This window comes from Rhamphochromis sp. 'chilingali', assembly GCF_963969265.1.
Source record: "Rhamphochromis sp. 'chilingali' genome assembly, chromosome: 4".
NCBI classification, from domain to species: domain Eukaryota; kingdom Metazoa; phylum Chordata; class Actinopteri; order Cichliformes; family Cichlidae; genus Rhamphochromis; species Rhamphochromis sp. 'chilingali'.
Window position 1 is genome coordinate 41,551,926 of NC_137948.1, and position 8,407 is coordinate 41,560,332.

Here is an 8,407-nt window from a genome sequence, read left to right on the forward strand (position 1 = left end):
ATGCTTGTGCCTGCGGAAGTCTACCACCAGTTCCTTGGTTTTACTGGCGTTGATCTGGAGGTAGTTCAGCTGGCACCAGTCCACAAAGTCTTGGGTCAGACCTCTGTACTCCTTGTCGTCCCCATCAGTGATGAGGCCAACTATTGCAGAGTCATCAGAGAACTTCTGCAGGAAGCACTGGGTGGAATTGTGGGAGAAGTCTGCAGTGTAGATGGTGAAGAGGAACGGAGCCAGAACCGTTCCCTGTGGGGCCCCCGTACTGCAGACGACCCTGTCCGACACACAGCCCTGAGTCCTCACATACTGTGGTCGGTCGGTGAGGTAGTCCAGGATCCAGGTAGTGAGGTGATGGTCCACTCCAGAGTTCACCAGCTTGTCCTTTAGAACCGAGGGAAGAATGGTGTTGAAGGCACTGGAGAAATCAAAGAACATGATTCTCACAGTGCTTCCAGCGGTCTCCAGGTGAGCGAGGGAACGATGTAGGAGGTGAATGACGGCATCATCCGCTCCAATGCCAGGCTGGTAGGCAAACTGAAGTGGGTCCAGTGATGAGCTTGTTAGGCGCCGAAGCTGAGCCAGGACCAACCGCTCCAGGGTCTTCATCAGGTGGGATGTCAGAGCCACCGGCCTGTAGCTGTTGAGGTCCTTGGGGCGTGAAGTCTTTGGCACTGGTACAACACAGGAGGTTTTCCAGAGCTGTGGGACTCTTCCCAACCTCAGGCTCAGGTTGAAGAGGTGCTCCATCACCCCACACAGTTGGTCCGCGCAGGACCTGACGACCCTCGAGCTGATGCCATCTGGACCCGCTGCCTTCTTGCCATTAATCCTCCTCAGTTCCCTCCTAACCTGGGTGGTTGAGAGAGACAGGCTGGAGCCTTGTGTTGAGTGTGTATTGGATGCTGTTGTTGGGGGTGGGGGGGAGTGAGCAGGGTGAATAGAGGAGGTGTGAAGTGTCTGAGGTGGAGCAGCAGCAGTGGGGGTGGGTGAGTCTGCAGCCGATGTTGCAGACTGCCTTATGGCTGAGTCAAATCTGTTGAAGAAATGATTCAGTTCATTTGCCCATCTCACATCCCTCCCAGGCAGAGAGTTCTGCTGTTTGTGGCCCGAGATGGTTCTGAGGCCTCTCCAGACTTCACCAACGTTGTTTTGTTGAAGCTGGTTCTCCATCTTCTGCCTGTAGCTCTCCTTCCCATTCCTTATCAGTCCCCTCAACTCTCTCTGCACCCTTTTCAACTCCTCTTTGTCTCTGGATTTGAAGGCCCTCCTCTTCTGCTTGAGGACGGTTTTAATTTCTGGGGTAATCCAAGGTTTGTTGTTGGAGAAACACCGTACAGTCCTGGTAGGTACAGTGTTATCCACACAGAAGTTTATATAGTCAGTAATGCATGTAGTAAGGCTGTCGATGTCCTCACCGTGGTCATCACAAATCACCTCCCACACAGTCGACTCAAAACAGTCCTTAAGAGCCTCCTCGCTCTCCTCTGACCATCTCTGCACTGTGCGGGTGGCGGGTGGCTCCCTGCGCACTAAGGGCTCATACACAGGGACAAGGTGCACCAGGTTGTGATCAGATCTGCCCAGGGGAGGGAGAGGTGATGAACTGTATGCCTCTTCTGCATTGGCATACAGTAAGTCCAGTGTTTTATTGACTCTGGTTGGGCAGGTCACATACTGGGTGAAGGTGGGCAGTGTGGAGTCCAGTGAGGCATGATTGAAGTCCCCTGATATTATGAGAAGGGCTCTCGGTGATTGTGTTTGCAGTCTGCTGACCACAGAGTGGAGAGAGTCACAGGCTGCATCCGCGTTGGCCGAGGGGGGGGACATACGCTGTTATCGCGATAACATGCGAGAACTCCCGGGGCAGGTAGTACGGACGCATGCTAACGGCTAACAGCTCAATGTCTCTGCTGCAGAGTTGCTCTTTTACAGTGATGTGCCCAGGGTTACACCATCTGTCGTTCACAAAAACTGCCAGTCCCCCTCCTTTCCTCTTACCGCTGTCTCTGGTCCTGTCCGCTCGCAGCAGCTGGAATCCCGGTAGTGTCACGCTTGTGTCCGGAGTTAGCGATGTTAGCCACGACTCCGTTAGCATCATGATGCTACATTGCCGGTACTCCCTCTGTGACCAGGTTAGCGACATGAGCTCATCCATCTTATTGGGCAAAGATCTTACGTTTCCAATAATTACAGAAGGAAGAGATGGTCGATAACGTCTCCTTCTCGGGCGACGGCGCTCCTTCCCAGCACGACACCCCCGTCTTTTCCTCCTCAGCTCGCTGGGAATATCGGGTCTGTCCGCCGGCAGTACCGCTGCAGGACTCAGCGCTAACAGCTGATCCTTACTGTAAACAAAGGATCTCTGCTCTGGGTCCCCAGACACGGGTGAAAAAAGTAGAAATAAACTGAGAAAAACGACCAGGACTAGCACAAAACGGTAGAACATGGTTGCAGAGTCTAATTACTAATACGTTAGTTATAAAAAAATTACGAGAAAAAAGATAAGAAAGAAAGAAACTCAGAATGAGCAGAGCTGCTGTAACAGGCTGCCGCACACGGGGGGCGCCGGAAGTATAAGGCCATGGAGCAAAACATTTGATTGGCCTCCAAACAATTCTGTTGAACCATTATACAACTTAGGCCCTCCTAAGTTGTATAATGGTTCAACAGAATTGTTGAACCAGTACCATGCTCTCATGGTACTTTATACAGTGAGGAAATGGTCCTGCTGGCTTCAACTGAGAATTTAGTTGGGCAATTGAAGGAATAGTTTGAGGATCTCCTCAATCCTACTGACACAGCTTCCATAAAGGACAACTTGCTAGTCTTCCCTAAAAATGTTACATGCAGGCCGCCATCTAAATATGATTTTGAATCAAAATGAAATGTGGACAGCTATAAGTACAGTTACTTAATCCACCCGATTTCAAACCAACTTAACACCTGTGGAAGATTTTAACTAAACATTTTAGTCAGTAGTTCTGGTAGATTTTCTGAGACTTTTAGAAATAACACTGAGCAGCAACAGATCCATGGATGTGTAACTGTCAGTTCTTTTTGTTACTATTAGGGCTGCCACAAATGATTATTCTGATAGTCGACTAGTCACCTATTATTTTTGCGATTAGTCGACTAATCAGATCTTGCATCCATTGGACGTAAAACGTACAGCTTATTGCACCAGCATGCATCTGCTCTTATATAACTATCATTAGCTTACAGCTTTAAGTGTTTAAGGTCTGTGCTAACTAAAAATAAAGACAAGATGATAGTTTATTAAATTTTAATGACATTTGCAGATTGTTTTGGTGAAGTTTAATAAACTCAGCCGTCTGCTCCTTGCTATCTAAAATATAACAGGACACCGGAGTATATTCTCGAGCATCTCACACTTCTGATAATCAGCTGTCTGCTTGACGTTTATTCAGCTGTGTAAAAACTATAATTAAATCTCAGCCAAACCGATTCACTCAGGAACAAATAAAATACAGAAAAAAGCCAAACAATATCATTTTTAAATTATCTAAGTGACTCATATATCATGTTTAACATAATACCTTTCAGGTTAAACATGATACCCACCGCCGCGAAAGACGGCAGTGGGTTTGAAAAAGATTGCCGGGAGTCCGGTGTTCTCACCGGCTCTAGTGAACCTTGAACCCTGGCTAGCTATGGAGCTATCGAAAATGTCGGAGCGCTTTTGAAAATATGTGGCGTCCTGATAAACTGAGCAGATATTTGAGGTTTACACAGCTACATTCTCGCCTGAAAATATGTTAAACGTTTATTTTGTGACCCAGAAAGAATAATAAGAGTAATATTAAAACTAACTACCTGCCGCCATTGTTGGAAACTGAGCAGGGCCGCGCTATGAATTCTGGGACACAGCTTCTTCTTCTTCGGGGTTTAATGGCAGCTGGCATCCTTGTACATGCAGTGCTGCCATCTTCTGTTTCAGTCCGTTATTACACTCTTAAATCCTACTACTTCTTCCTGCGTCTTTTGGGATCTTACAAAGCTTCAAACGTCGCTAAGACTATTAAATTATTCGTCAACGTAACCGTGACTAGTCGACTAATCGTAGCAGCCCTAGTTACAATTAGGGCTGTGCGATATGACCAAAATCTCATATCCCGATATAAGACATCTATCATCCCGATAACGATATAAATCACAAAAGTGTAAAATTTTCTGTAAATTCTGTGAATCTCAGGCAGCTCGACTTGCATGAAGTGTTTTCAGCTGGGCGTCGTGTCCCTGGAGTTATGACTTTTAGCCGATGCATGAAGCTATACATTTTTAGACATAAGTTGTAACAGCCGCCGTTTTCTTTGTGAGTATTTATTACACGGCGTGCTGCGGGGAAAAGCCTGTTCTAACGTTTGAGTCTAAGGTTTATTTTTTAGCACCTAACGCCTCTTTTTTGCTTCTCATCCGTAAACACTGCATACTCTCTCACGGGATTTAGTTTATTTTGAAAAGTCTCAACAGGATCTTGAGCTTTATTGTGAAAGGTTAATATGCAAAACAAACAAGCAGACAGTGGAGCCACGCCATTGTTTTACCGTGGTGGTTGCTAACGACAACGCGTAAAAACAGTCGCTTGTCCGTCCATAGTGTGGTCATATTAAATATAAGAGAAAGAGAGAACTTTAACAAATTAATATAACCACTACAGTGACCATCAAAACGATGAAAAAATATTGCCGTAAACATTATATTTTGCCACACTACGAAACAAACGATAGCGCAATATGAAACGATAGACGTTTTTATATCGTCACCGATATATATCGTTATATCGAACAGCCCTAGTTACAATATATAGTTTTAGTTGAATATCTCTATTGGCAAATATTGGCCCTGTTGATTGATGTTTATATATCTAAATGCACGGCAGTATTTTCCGAAGTTATCTTTTTTTCCCCCCAATTCTAAATTTAAACATATTTTTAAAAAGAGAGGTTAAAACAAGTTGTCCTTTTCCCATGGATCAGAAAGGGAACTTCAAAATCCTTAGCAGCTTCAGCTATTGGGACTTTTTTCTGCGTGCTTGTGAATTTTTGAACAGTTTGTGCAGCCCTACCAAAAACACAATGAAGAAAAAAAAAAACCCACCAGCATCAGCTCCTTGACTCACATTCAGAGGCAACATAGGATCTGAGATAACATGTATGGGATAAATATTTGACATTTAATAGTATAACTTTATTATGCAAAAGTTTGGGTATTTAAAGTGTTTAGATTCTTCTCCATCATGTAAAGATCTCAAGAAGGCATCTGATCATCTCAAATTCATGCTGCAGCTCAAACTCAAAGCTCAAACATCCAGCCAGATGCATCAAGCAAAAAGAACAAGGAGTCCTGCAACTGATGGCCCCTACAGAGCCCCAATCTCTACATCACTGATACTTAGACTACATTTACAGAACCAACACTATCAAGTGAAATAATGGATGTATGCATGTTAAAATGTTGAACACGTGTATAGTTTAACACTGCTTCATTACAATAACTATTTCAGCATATTACCTGAAATTACTTTCACAGGTGCATATAAAGACATTTTCCATGATGATGTTTTGTAAATGAATGCAAAAATCATACAATTAAAAAATAAACTCATGTTTAGAGCAACTAACTGTGTGCAACTGTAATATAGCTCCTTGGAGCCAAAACTTGTCCCTCAGCTTAAGCCTTAATAAGACCCAGCCATTGCTCTTAACCACTTATCCAATTCAGGTTAGCAGAATGTAAGAACTTATTATATCAATTTATTTGTCAAATTATCCACTTTAAACACAGAAAGATAATGGATATCTATATGCTAAATTATATCACCCCAGTGACTATAAACAGAGGGACTACAATTAGCTTTAAATGGTTCTGTAATGCAATTCTGTTCCTTATGAAGATCACACTGAACTGCCTCTGAACAGAGCTATCTGAATGCTCTGACAAATGACCTTAGAGATAATTGTTTTCCTGATCAGTTTTACAGATGCAGTGATGATGATGATTCATAAAGGTTTGTCACTGTAATGTCTCACAAGTAACTGAATTTCCTATATGCCAGTAGACAACATGAGATGAGACTAGTAGGTCCACCTCTGCTATCATTTTACAAGTAATTTAACAATAAAACCTGATTCCCACATCAGTGGCTTCTCTTTCATATGAAAAAACGAACACATTGTGGGTAAAAATCGCATGCCTTATACTGACAATAATCATTCACATTTCAGCATTCAAACAACATATGGTACTGGTTGTGTTCTGATGACCGACTGGTCATGTTGCTTCAATGCATGGCTCACACAAGCACCATTGGGAAGATCCAGCGCTGGAAAACAAATGCTGAGATCTCCAATGACAACAAAAACAATGGCTGACAGGAGCAGGGGTTGTATATTTCAGAAGCCGGCTCAGAGCTGCGGCCCTCGGTGCGACAAACACTCCCCCCTCCCCTGTCTGTGATTTATTGTTCATGATTGTGCCCTGCATCACACACACAAACAAACAAATACTGAAACAACAGCTTTTGTTTCAAGGGCGTGTGGTGTCATTATCTGTTACATAACAACATCCGCTTGGCGTGCTCCATTATATTTTAATGGGCGAGCCGTGAATAAATGTCTGGCAACGGCTCTTATGCCGATTACTAACTGTTAGTGGCGATGAAATAGCTGGTGTGAGACGGCAGGATGGGAAGGTGGTTGTGTGGTTGGCCTGTGATGGCTCGGCTGGAGGATGCGGGTTAGCCAGGGATGCTAGCTGGGGAGGGTGAGGGGGGTGATGCTAGTGCTAATCTTAGCCGGTCAGCCAGTTCAATGCCTGGCTAGCATAGCTGGCTAACTGACAGTCCGGCAGTCAAGCTGTTGGAAGTGGTGTTATTTCTCAGATGAAACCACTCCGGTATCTATCATCTGCGATTTTTGTTTGTTCATCCTGAACTGAAACGAGAGTCTGTGGTTTATGAAGGCGGGGGGCGCAACGAAGAGAGGTGGGAGGGGGGGGAAACGGGAGGTTGGGGGTGTAGTTCATAAGGACGATGGGCCGAAGCCAGACGGCCGGTACAGTTACCATTACTGGCCCTCCCCTCCCTGCTGCTGCAGCAGCGGCAGCATCCCAGCGCCGCATCCTTCCCAGCCCGGCGAATGACGAAGCAGCAGCAGTCCGCTAACTGCAGCTAGCTAGCGTGCTAACCTCCGCTCCAGGCTCGAGAGAAACCCGCTGCCCGTGCCCAACAAACAACGACTCCCACTCCCCCCTCCTTATCACCCTTTTCACACAAACAACCCAAGCGTCCACCCCACACACATTATATCATATAATTATTTCACCTGGCAGTCGAAAAATGATAGGGATACCCCCTCCTCCTCCTCCTCTCCTCTGGGCACTGGAGCATCCGACGGAGTAACGTCGCTCAGTGTGGATAACAGGAGGACATCGATGGGTCCATAGCCGTGGATGCCGTCTCCAGACCGTTGAAGCCGTAAAGATGAGTTTTCGGGGGTGTATTGTTTTGTTTTTATATCCCAGGCAGACAGCGACTGCGGCGGCGGATAGACACACGAACAGACAGACAGACAGACAAACCCGCTCAACTCCGCAGCTCCGCCAGGAAACCTCGCTCGGCTCCGAGTCGGCTCGTCACGTTCAGCCAGATCTGACTGGGAGGACTCCTGCTGGCTTCAAGGGCTGTCGGAAATGTGATCTTTCTAAAAACGGTGACAAAAAAGTCGCAGCTAATCAAATAATTTGGGGTACTTTATCCTCGCCATTTAGTCGCAGCCACATTACTTAACTTGAATCAGACAATACTGCTTATGACATGTTGTTTAAGTGGGGGACCAAAACGCAATTTAAAACATAGATTATATTTCAGGAGCTTGGCTTATTTACTTAATTCAAATAGCTGCAGAAAAATTACATGTGAGGTTCAAAGGTAATTATTTATTTGACATCAAATAATTTCTTCCTGTACTTTATAAGTATATGTGTTCAGATTCATTTAAAAGCTCAAAATGCTGCTTTTATGCAATATTTTTCCACATTCCACCTGCCTTATAGTTTATATATATTAAAATGCAGGTAGAAACAAGCTTTTACTCAAGTCCTAAACTTACATTTTAAAGTATTTATCAACAAATGGAGTCTCACTATCCATTTAGTAACCAATTATAGAATTAAACTCATAAGAAAACGGAAAATGAAACGTTTTCTTAAAGTTGTAAGTGGCATCTATTGGCTAAAAAGGGGCCATTCTTGGTGTGATTGAATCTCTTTGCTGGACCCTTGTTATGAAACCGTGGATAAACTCTAAAGGCGCTAAAATGATTTGAATCCTATTCGAATGATGGGGATTACGTTGTGGTTACAAAAACGTTTGTGGATTTCCACTGAGCTA

The 8,407-nt window shown here is 44.5% G+C and overlaps 1 protein-coding gene across 1 annotated transcript in view; it reads right to left on the minus strand.

Moving 5' to 3' along the window:
- Positions 1–7,681, minus strand: part of akt3b (v-akt murine thymoma viral oncogene homolog 3b) — a 28,847-nt gene extending 21,166 nt beyond the window's left edge. Inside the window, exon 1 of the mRNA XM_080881339.1 lies at positions 7,341–7,681. The gene's annotated coding sequence lies outside the window, so the exon portion shown is untranslated. The remainder of the gene's footprint in view (positions 1–7,340) is intronic.
- Positions 7,682–8,407: the final 726 nt, after the last annotated feature.